Raw genomic sequence first — 10,469 nt, 5'->3', positions numbered from 1 at the left:
AGATGACAGATTTGCCTTTTTGTTTCAGATGGTAAAAAGGAATAAAAAATAAACAGGGGAATGGAGGGGAGAGAGCAGTTTGAGATAGTGAGATAGTGAGATGGAGGAAGGTTGTGTACCACTTGACATGACTCATTCCATCAACTGCCAGGTATTTTGTGTTGTTGGACAAATGCATGAAATGGTTTATGGAAGTGAGGTGTGTGTTTGTGTGTTAGAGAGAAAGGTGGTAAAGGGGATGAATTTCACATCCTGATTGTCATGGACTAGACAGAGGCAGCAAGTGCAGACACAGCCCTTGAAATGAGAGGGCACCTTGAAGATCCAGCCTCTGAGAACTCAGAGAAGAGGCATATGGACTTACATTGTCTGAGACTGGGGGCAGGGTGTGAGATGAATTTTATCCATTTTGCCTAGATCTCTGAGAGATAGGAATGCCTCAACTAGCATCTGGGTTACATAATGGTAATGTCAGCCATGCCCCCCTCCACCCCCAGTTTTATTGAGGTATAATCGACGAGTAGAATTATATATATTTAAAGTATACAAAGTAGCGATCTGAAATACATATACATTGTGAAATGGTTACCACAGTAAAGTTAATTAATGCATCCATTACCTCACATAGTTACTTTTATTTTTTTGATGAGAATGCTTAAGATACACTCTCTCAGCAAATTTCAAGTGTACAATACAGTATTATTAACTATAGTCAACATGCTGTACATTAGATTCTCAGAACTTTTTGATTTTTTAACTGAAAGTTTGTACTCTTTGACCAATATCTTCTCATGTCTCCTCCCAGCCCCAGGCAACCACCATTCTACTCTGTTTATTTGAGTCCCCATAGGCCTTAAAGTACTCTCCAGTGAAACATCTCCTTGATAGAGTGTTTTCCTTTCATAGAGTCAGGTGTTTTTTGTTTGTTGTTTTTTTCAGAACATCTTAGTCCACAGGGATCAGAATAGACTCGTCACTTCCTGCTGAAGGATCCTCAGTATACAGCCATCCCCAATGTCTTTTTTCCTTGCCCCTCCTCTCTTTTCCCACTGCTTTCCACCCAGATCCCTCCCTTTACCATTAGCTCAGGAAGTATTTCTATGTACAGGGGTTTGCAAGTCAAATATTGGCTCTGCCACTAACTATCTAGATAATCTTGGGAAAGTCATTTCCTCTTTCTGATCCAATATTTTCTCATTTATAAAATGGGAAAAGATTCTATCCTTAAAAGGTTGTTGTATGAATTAAATGAGTTAATACATTTGAGGCACATTGTACAAGACCTTACCCTTGTTATGCACTCAGTAAAAGTTAGCTCCTTCCTTTCTCTTTTGTCTGGACTTTTACAGTTGCCTCCAAGCTTCTTGAGGACAGATTATGTCACCCTCTTGCCTTTCCCTTCTTTGTATTTCCTGGCACTGTGCCTATTCCACAGAGAGGGGGCTAGACATGCCTAGCCTATAGCATCACTTTATCTTTCCCTCTATGTCCTTCCTTCATATTGGACTGATTCCAACTTGTTGAATGTGCCATGTTCTCTCTTTGACTGGGTCCTCCCAAGTGTAATTTCTTCCACTGAGGAACTTTGTTTCTTTTCTTTTCTTTTCTTGGCAAATTTCATCTAGTTTTTCAAGCCTCAGCTTGGGATGGCTGTTCTTCAGAGAAGAATTCCTTGATCCTCTAAACTAAGTAAGGACTCCATTTAATACTGTCCTTGCATTTTTTACTTTTCCTGGGGCATTTTTCACCCTTGTAATCATTTCACTAATTGAAATTATTAACTGAATATCTATATATTTTAAAGCTATAAACTGTTTGAGGCAGAGTTAATGTCAAATTTGTTTAGCTCATCTTTAATGACTAGCATAGTGACTGGCATGAAGAGTTCTATAAATGATTCTTAGTTGATTGACTCAACATTTTTCAGGTGAATATTGGTACCACCTGAATAAGGTGGTATGCATTTATGCTCCAGGGGTATTAGGTGTCCAGAATAGTAATTTGTACCTAATAAACACTTGACAAATAATGACTCAAAACTGGGTTACTAAGAAAGGCAGGCCTGCATGCACTTTAATATGCAAAACAAGTGTTTTTCATTTTTAAAAACTGTCCTTGTTTCATTAGGGAATTATTTCCCAAATTGCGAGCTATAGAACACTAGTCTGAGAGCTATTAATGATTATTTGAAGCACTTTAAACTGTGTCCCCCTCTGGGAGAGTCACAATGAGCATTTTTAAAGTTTTGAGAAGTCTGGTAGTAATGAAAATGGGCCAGTGTTGCTTAATCCAGGATTTCTAAAATGTATTTGATCACTGACACCTCTGTTGCCTGAACACTTGCTAACATTTAGCATAATATAAACTGTGTAGGAAACCCTGACTTAAGAAACAGCCCAATTTTTTCCCCACTTTCATTGTAAATGATGAAATATCCAGCAAGGTTATTTAAAAGTTCAAAACTTGGGGTTCCCTGGTGGTGCAGTGGTTAAGAATCCGCCTGCCAATGCAGGGAACACGGGTTTGAGCCCTGATCCAGGAAGATCCCACATGCTGCAACCAAGCCCGTGTGTCACAACTACCGAGCCTGGGCTCTGGAGCCCACGAGCCACAACGTCTGAGCCCGCGCGGTGCAACTACTGAAGCCCACGCTCCTAGAGCCCATGCTTTGCAACAAGAGAAGCCACGGCAATGAGAAGCCTGCGCACTGCAACGAGAAGAGTAGAGTAGCCCCCGCTTGCTGCAACTAGAGAAAGCCCACGTGTGGCAACGAAGACCCAACACAGCTAAAACTGAATGAATGAATGAATGAATGAATGAATAAATAAATAAAACAGAAAAAAAAGAGTTCAAAACTTTAAACTGAATAGAAAATAGGTGTCTTCTCACCAACATACTCTATAAGTCTAGAGTGATTAAAATTTCATCTTGGAAGATCCTTGAAGGTCATAAAGCTGATGTATGATATTGCATATGAAGGAGTACACCAACATTTCTTGTAGGAGTGTACTGTGGTGGATAAGGACACAACTCTTCAAAGCAGGCTGGGGACAATCCTGGCTCTACCACTCAGGCTCTTCCTACAGGAGTTTGGCCAAAATTCCCATCCTTTTTGTGCTTGGCAGCTGCATTGTTGGTACAACAAAGATGTAAAGTAGAGTGACAGTCTGAGGATGGAGCAGAGGGACAGAGATGAGAGATCCTGGGAGAGCCTATACTGAGGGCCTGTCTGTCTGGGAAGTGAGAACCCATTTTTAAGTCCCCTAGGTTGAGTTCCTCTGGGAAAAATACAGGTCTTCCCTGCTTTTTGAAAGTTTGCTTTACTCCACTTTGCTTTTAAGAAAGACCTACATTAGTACCAGTTTTTGCTAACTAAAAGAAATTCAAGGAGGATTTTCGCTTTTACCAAAAAAAAGGCATAAAGTGAAAATAGTGTTCAGCATTTGTTTTGCAGTGAGTTATTATAGAGGCAGCGTACAGCCTGAGCAGTGAGAATGGCACTGCCAAGCTCCTTCCCTGGAAACTACACTCAGCATCAAGCCACCATGGCTTTGAACTGTGTCTGTAAGCATCTGTGCCCGATCTCGATTTATTTTGTGCATTCTTTAGTAAGATGTGTCCTAAAGTGATTGCTTCTTTGCTTTATGCCATTCTGTCTTACAAAAGTTTTCATAGGAACGCTATACTTTCGGATGTGGGGGGAACCTAGTTGGATCTGAAGAAGGAAAACATCACTATGTAATCCTGCTAGAAATGTGACATATTTACAGAGTTAGTAAAATCATAAACATTTTGTTGCTGACAAAAGCTGTGTTTTTGTCTTTGGTTTTATTCTCAAAGCATGTATTCTAAAACTTTTCTTTTGCTCACTAATACTATGAAATAATTGCGTTTCAAACTTAGGATATTCAGTAAAAGAAGTCACCTATCATGTCCAAAAGAGAACGCTATTTAAAATAAGAAAAAAAAGGGGCTTCCCTGGTGGCACAATGGTTGAGAATCTGCCTGCCAATGCAGGGGACACGGGTTCAAGCCCTGGTCTGGGAGGATCCCACATGCCGCGGAGCAACTAGACCCGTGAGCCACAACTACTGAGCCTGCGCATCTGGAGCCTGCGCTCCGCAACAGGAAAGGCCGCGATAGTGAGAGGCCCGTGCACCACGATGAAGAGTGGGCCCCGCTTGCCACAACTAGAGAAAGCCCTCACACAGAAAGGAAGACCCAACACAGCAAAAATAAATAAATAAATAAACTCCTGCCCCCAACATCTTCTTTAAAAAAAAAAAGAAAAAAAATTCCCAAATCTCACACTGAATATGTCATTCTCTCCTTAAGCAAATTTCAGTGACTCTATATAGCTTACAGCAATGTTTCCAAAATGGTGTTCTATGGAACACTAGACGGTTTTTAGGTGGTCCTCAAAAAAAGTGTTTTGTAGACAAATAAGTTGAGAAAATGCAGCTTTAAGCAAATTCAAAGCTACGCTACTATAGATATTTTAAAAATAAATGTGCTTAGTTTTTAAAAAAATGCACATTGAAAAAAATTCAAAAGGTATGAAATGGTACATGAAGAAAAGTAAGTTTCCTCTCTCTTCTGTCCTCTGGCTACGTAATTTCCCCCTCCTTGGAGGCAACCAATGATATTAGTTCCTTATATTTACATCCTTTCAGATATATTATATTCATAAATAAATATACAAACTTATATATTCCTTTTTTGAAGCAACAATCTTAAATATAATACTATGTATTTTTTTTTTACACACTTGCTCCTTTTTTTTTAACCTAACACGTCATTTTATAGAGAGTAACAGCTAACATTTATAGAACACTTACCATGTGCCAGGTAATCTTTGAAGGATTTTACATGTAAAAATCCATTTAATTATCAGAGCTATATATATAAGATATATATTATTTTATCCCTATTTTACAGATGAGGAAACATAGGAACAGACAGGTTATGTAATACTCATAAGTAACTGGTAGAACTGGGTTCAAATAGTGACAGTTTAGCTCTAGAGCCTTCATTTTCCACCACTATACCTCTCCATTACAATATGTAAGTAAATTAGTTCTGCTTTATTTTTTATAATGTTTGCATAGTAGTTCATTATAGGAATATATTATAATTTGTTTAATCAGTTTTTTTAATGTATGGACATTTTGGTTTTGTTCAGTATTTCCCATTATAAACAATGCTACAATGAATATTCTTGTACAAAAGTGATTTTACACATGAGCAAGTATATCTAGTAAGACGAAATAGAATTTCTAGAAATAGAATTACTGAATTAAAGGATAGGTGGATTTTTAATTATGATGTGTTGTCAAATTGCTGTCCATAGGATTATATTAGGTTGAACGTGATGAAATTGCTGTCTTTATAAGTCAAAAATGATAGAATATTAGCAATTTCTCATATGTATTTATTTATGCTTCCAGCAAATGTCATACCAAGAAGGGGGCTGTAGGAGCAGTATGCCTTGGTGCAGGCAATCAGGGGGTGCATTTTCTAAAGAGAATGCTAAAATAATAATAAAACAGACTAAAAATCAGTCAGCTTCTTTTTTTTTTTGAGGAAGGGGGATCTCTCCCCTTATTTTCTTTTAATTAATTTACTTTATTTATTTATTTTTTTGTTGTGCTGGGTCTTCATTGCTGTGCGCGGGCTATCTCTAGTTGTGGCGAGCAGGGACTACTCTTCGTTGCAGTGCATGGGTTTCTCATTGCGGTGACTTCTCTTGTTATGGAGCATGAGCTCTAGAGCACAGGCAGGCTCAGTAGTTGTGGCACATGGGCTTAGTTGTTCTGCGGCAAGATATTCCATGTCTACAGATTGGAAGTTGATCTTCCTGGACCAGGGCTCAAACCCGTGTCCCCTGCATTGGCAGGCGGATTCTTGGGCACCACCAGGGAAGCCCAAGTCAGCTTCTTATTGTCACAGTAAACTGGCAATTCTAAATAAAGTTAGTGACAAAATATTCCTTCATGCCAGAGGGGACTACTCCTATCTCACTCCCTCGCTTGGTACAAACATTGCTTCCCCCTATTATCTATGGGTGTAAATTTTTGCCATAAGCATCTTTGTTGTAGACATCTTTGCTGCAAACATTTTTGCCACAAAACTAATTGGCCATAAGGCAATTTTGTTGTAGAAGATAAAATAATGAAAAATAAAAGAGGAACATTAAAAAGGACATAGTGAAACACAAGAAAGTAATACTAAAGTTAAGAAGACTTTATTGTGAAATGCAAAATATTTTAATACATTTAAACTGTGTGTAGATTCATGGCAGTACTGTGCAAATAACTGATTTTATATTGTGGGTTGTATCTAGGCACTTGTCTTCCAAGTCTTTTGTTCATAATATTTTATACATTTCTTTTTTCTCTTTTCTTTTCTTTTGCTTGTTGATTCATCCCCTCATTCCGCATTGCACTTTTTTTTTCTCTAAAATTTCTTTCTTCATTAAAAAAGATTTCAGTTTCCAAGTGTTAGGATGCATGTTTGTAACAAGCTTTGTATTGCATGTGAAAGCCTCCTACACGGTTGTTTGTTCTTGGCATAATTGTCACATGTCCTTTGATAGATGGTTCAAAGTTCTATGAGAAATGTGAGTTCAACTCTTTACCTTTGAGGCCCTTGGCCTCTTTCTCCTCCAATGCATTGTGTTTCAAAATAAGAAACCAACTTTGGGACAAATCCTCATCATCTTTCATGATTTTTGTATTGTGTTTGTCAAACCAAACTGCAGCCAGTATTTTATTTTTTATGGCAAAATTGTTTTATGGCCAATTAGTTACGCTGCAAATATGCTTGTGGCAAAGATGTTTATGGCAAAGATACTTACAGCAAAAGCACCTAGAAAGAAATTTTAGACCCACTATAATAACATTTCCATGAATTATTTTTTTCTTTTAAAGTTGTAAAAGTTTTATTGCATCCACACTTTATATATCATAAAATTCACCTGTTTAAAATGTACAATTCAATGATTCTTAAAAACAACAACAACAACAACAACAACAGTTAGGCAGCCATCACCAGAATTCCATTTTAGAACATTTCTACCACCCACAAAATTTCCTTTTACGCATTTTAAGTTAATGACCGTTCCCATGCCCATTCCTAGGGAACTGCAGATTTGCTTTGTGTCTCTATAAATTTCATTTTTGGGGATGTTTCATATAAATGAGATTTTAAAATATGCATCTTTTGCATCTGGCTTCTTTCAAATAGCAGAATGTTTTCAGGTTTCATCCATGTTATATCACGTATCAATAGAAAATGTTCTTTTGTTTCTGAATGGTATTGCATTTTATGGTCGTACCACATTTTGTTTATCCATTCACCTGTTGGTGAATGTTTGGATTCTTTTGAGTTTTTGAACGTTATGAATATTGCCCCTGAGTCTTATGGTAAATTTACATTTTACTTTTTAAGAATAATTTTCATCAGTCAAATTGATTTATCACTGTGGTTTTAATTTACATTTCCTTAATTATTAATGAGGCCGAGCAACTTTTCATGTACTTATTAGCCATTTGTGTATCTTTGGAAAAATATTTATTAAATCTTTTGCCCATTTTTAAATAGACTTGAGTTCTTATTGTTGAGTTAAAATAATTCCATATTCTGGATATAAGTCCATCATCAGATATATGATTTGCAATTATTTTCTCCAAATATTGTGTTTGTCTTTTCATTTTTGTTATGTTACCTTTTGAAGTGCAAAAGTTTTGAGTTTTGGTAAAGTACAATTTATAAATTTTTTTCTTTTATGTATTGTGCTTTGGTATCATAGCTTAGAATTCTTTGCTAACCAGAGGTTATGAAAGATGTCTCCTACGTTTTCTCCTAAGAGTTTTATAAAGTTAGCTCTTATATATAGGTCTTTGATCCAATTTGAGTTAACTTATGTATTCGGATACCTATTTTAGCACCATTTGTCAAAAAAGATTATATTTTCCCCATTGAATTTTCTTGGCACTTTTGGTAAAAATAAATTGGCTTTACATATATGGTTATAATTCTCAACTTCTCAATCCTGTTTCATTGATCTATATGCCTATCTCAGGCTAATATCCCACAGTCTTGATTACTATATCTTTGAAGTTTTGAAATCAGGTAGTATCAATTCTCAAAATGTATTCTTTTTGAAAATCATTTTGGCTCTTCTAGGTTCTTTGAATTTCTATATAAATTTTAGGATCGTCTTGTCATTTTTTACAAAAAACTTGCTAGGTGTTGTATTTTGATAGGGATTGTGTTGAATCTATAGATCATTTGGGGAAAACTGCCATATTAATAATTTTGAGACTTCCAATCTGTAGACATGGAATATCTTGCCATTTATTTAGATTTATTTAATTTCTCCCAGCAATGTTTGTAGGTTTCAGTGTACAAGTCTTGTATTTCTTTTGATAATTTGATTTTTATTGTCTCCTTATTATTGAATTATATATATATATATATACATATACATATATATAATATACAAAATTAAGCAAACTATTTATTTTGTCTCATTTCACTGGCAAGAAGTGGCAAAAGCATACATGCTTTCCTTGATCCTAACCTTTGAAGGAAAGCTTTTATTTTCTTACCGTTAAATATACTGGGTGCTGGGAATGTTTTATAGATGCCCTTTATCAGGTTGAGGAAATGTCCTTCTATTTCTAGTTTTTGAGAGTTTCTATAATTAATGAGTGTTGGATTTTGTTCAGTGATTTTGCGGGGGTTATCTATCTGGATAATCATATGATTTTTTGTTTTTTATTCTATTAATGTGTTGTATTATTTTGTTTTCAATGATTAAACCAACCTTGAATTCCTGGGATAAATCCCACTTGATCGTGGTGTATAATTCTTTTCATAGGCTGATGGATCTGGTTTGATAATATTTTGCTTTATATTTCTTCCTATTTTCAAGAGGAATATCGGTCTGTAGTTTTCTTTTCTTCTGATGTCTTTGTCTAGCTTTTGTATCAGGCTAATACTGGCCTCAAAGAAGGAGTTGAAAAGTGTTCCCTCTGTCTCTGATTTAAGAAAGATTTTCTAAAAGTTTGGTATTATTTTCTCTTTAAAGATTTGGTAAAAATTTATCTGGGCCTGGGATTTTCTTTGTGGGAAAATTTCTAATTACAGATTCAACTTTTTACTTGATATAGGTCTATTCAGATATTCTATTTCTTCTTGAGTTAATGTATTTTTCAAAGAACTTGTCGATTTCATTTAAGTTGTCTAATTTATTTAAAAATATTTTTCATAATAATAACTATAGTTCTTTTAATTTCTGTTTGATTTCTTTTATTCCTGTTTTTAGTGATTTGTATCTTTTTTTTTTCTTGGTCAGTATCATTAAAATTTTGTCAATTTTATTGATTTTTCAAAGAACCATATTTTGATTTTATTGATTTTTTTGTATTGTTTATTTTATTTTCTATTTATTTGACCCCCCTCCCCCATCTCTATTATTTCCCTTCTTCTTACCTTGGGTTTAGTTTTCTCTTTTCTGATTTTTTAACACAGAAGTTTAGGTTATTGATTTGAGACCATTTTTATTTTTTGATGTAGTCATTTAAAGATATAAATTTCCCTCTAGGCAGTGTTAAGTTACATACCATAATTTGTTATTTTTTGTTTTTATTTTTACTTACTTAAAATATTTTCTAATATCTCTTTAGATTTATCCTTTGACCCATAGGTTATTTAGCAGCATATTGTTTTACTTTCTGGGGAATTTCCATGGTTCCTTCTATTGTTCATTTCTAATTGATGATCTTTTGTCCGTGAATATCCTATATTATACGAGTTAAGTTTTATTCATTAATTGTTTAACACGTCTTTATCCCTTTAATGGAAACACTATAAAGAGTTAATAGTAGTAATGGGAAGATATTGAAATGGACTAAGGTTTCTTGAGGGTATTAGAATGATGGTTTTGTCTTTATTACACTAATATTTTCTTCTATATTAATTTTTCTATTTACTGATTTTGATTATATTGTTTTAATGTAAAAATTTTGAATTTTGAGGAAATAGAAAACAATCTCCCTTAATTTCTCCACCAAGAGACAACTCCTATAAACTTTTCAGTGTCTTTCTTTTCCTTCTGTCCCTTCATTTCCATTCAGTGAGCAATTGATTAAAGAACTAGTTCCCTTGTTGTTAGAAAAGGGCTCTTTTTCTTTCGCCTTTTCTATGCATATCCTTTTACATTGATGTGTTGTATTCTGCATGTAATTATCTGTTCTACATTTTCATTAAATTTAGTATTCTGAATTTTCCCTATGTTATCACATATTCTTTGTCAACATTATTTTAATAATTATATTCCATTTATGAATGTGCTATTATTTATTTATTCCTTATTACTTTATCCTTTATTACTTTATTATACTTTATTCCTTATTCTTCTTTTTTTTTAAACATCTTTATTGGAGTATAATTGCTTAACAATG

The sequence above is a fragment of the Lipotes vexillifer genome, unplaced genomic scaffold, assembly GCF_000442215.2.
Source record: "Lipotes vexillifer unplaced genomic scaffold, Lipotes_vexillifer_v1.1 scaffold1132, whole genome shotgun sequence".
NCBI classification, from domain to species: Eukaryota; Metazoa; Chordata; class Mammalia; order Artiodactyla; family Lipotidae; genus Lipotes; species Lipotes vexillifer.
The sequence above is the reverse complement of the archived record's forward strand: the minus strand, read 5'-3'. Positions refer to the sequence as shown.